This window comes from Glycine max, unplaced genomic scaffold, assembly GCF_000004515.6.
Source record: "Glycine max cultivar Williams 82 unplaced genomic scaffold, Glycine_max_v4.0 scaffold_49, whole genome shotgun sequence".
Classification (NCBI taxonomy): domain Eukaryota; kingdom Viridiplantae; phylum Streptophyta; class Magnoliopsida; order Fabales; family Fabaceae; genus Glycine; species Glycine max.
The window spans coordinates 73,087-74,385 of NW_024464722.1; the positions used below are offsets into that span (position 1 = coordinate 73,087).

The following is a 1,299-nucleotide window of genomic DNA, read 5'->3' on the forward strand; positions in this document are numbered from 1 at the left end:
GAATGAATGACATGCCATCTTTACTCTTTAGTTAGGAAAATTCATCCTACCAACATAAGGAAAAGGAATGTTCATTAACGGAGGGGTTGTAAAAGAGGGGCAATACACTAGCTACTCACTGCTGAACGCAAACACAGTGGTTTCAAACTTTCAATCAAGTTGTTAATCTTTTTGTGATGGATGATTGGTCAATGGTGTGGGAAAAAGTAAAAAATGAAAAAACTTGAATTTTATACTCCAAGTCCAAGGTAGTTTGATGTATGGGAATTTATTTAAATGATGTGGATTGTTTAAGCTTTATTGTTTCAGTAGTTATGTAATACTCCCAAACTAATTATTTTATTGATGCAGGTATTGTGGCACGGGATGGAGTTATTGGCTTGTATCGGGGATTTGTGCCCAATGCTTTGAAAAACTTACCAAACAGCAGGTACTTGTGATCTTCTATTTCTGGTTATTAAGATTTCAATCTTTGCACTGTGCCTAGTGAAATTACAATTTTGTTCTTATTTTCATTATTGTGAGTTGTAACATTTGATATTGCTACTGCCTCCATGTCGTTAAGCATACAAAGCTATGATAAATAGAACTTACTACATATGACATTGTATTTTAATTTGAAGTTGATTATGATTAGATACCTGATTCAGCCCTTGGTTATCTCTATACAGCATCAGGCTTACTACATATGACATTGTCAAACGCCTAATTGCAGCTAGTGAGAAAGAGTTTCAAACAATTACCGAGGAAAACCGCAACAAACAAAAGAAACCCCAATAGTCAAAGACAGTGAACCTAGGATTCATATTGTTTTTAGCCATTCTTTTCCCGCTGGAATTTTGTGGAAGTAATGCTTCAGCAATTCTGTCCAGTATTAGCGGGAATTGGTTTTTAGATAAGCCAAACTGTCAGCAGTTATGAGTATATACCAGCAACCAATATTTGGTATCTTGGGGCTATAAGTTTTGCAGGACACAGTGTGCTAGTTAATGTAATGCCATATTCTTTTGCTGAATGTATTTTAGCTGTAATTTTTTGTAGGGATTTTGCCAAACTGAATGGCTATTTTATTATATTTTTTATTGCTATTATTTTAACTTTTTAAATTATATATTATGCTTTATTTGGTTTGTTGTTATTATTAATTGTATAGTCTATTTATATGTTATGCTTTAGACAATTTTCTATATTTTTTTAATACTATTATTTTTCCAGAACCATATCGGATGAGTCATACAGGTAGGAATCTAACTCGTGTCTTCCGCATTATTTATTAGAACACTCAAACCATCTGAGCTA

The 1,299-nt window shown here is 33.1% G+C and overlaps 1 long non-coding RNA gene across 1 annotated transcript; it reads left to right on the forward strand.

Moving 5' to 3' along the window:
• Positions 1–254: 254 nt before the first annotated feature.
• On the forward strand, positions 255–1,120 carry LOC100791443 (uncharacterized). Its single transcript, XR_001387210.2, has 2 exons — positions 255–430; positions 672–1,120. It is a non-coding gene; the product is annotated as an uncharacterized lncRNA (long non-coding RNA).
• The last annotated feature ends 179 nt before the right edge of the window (positions 1,121–1,299 follow it).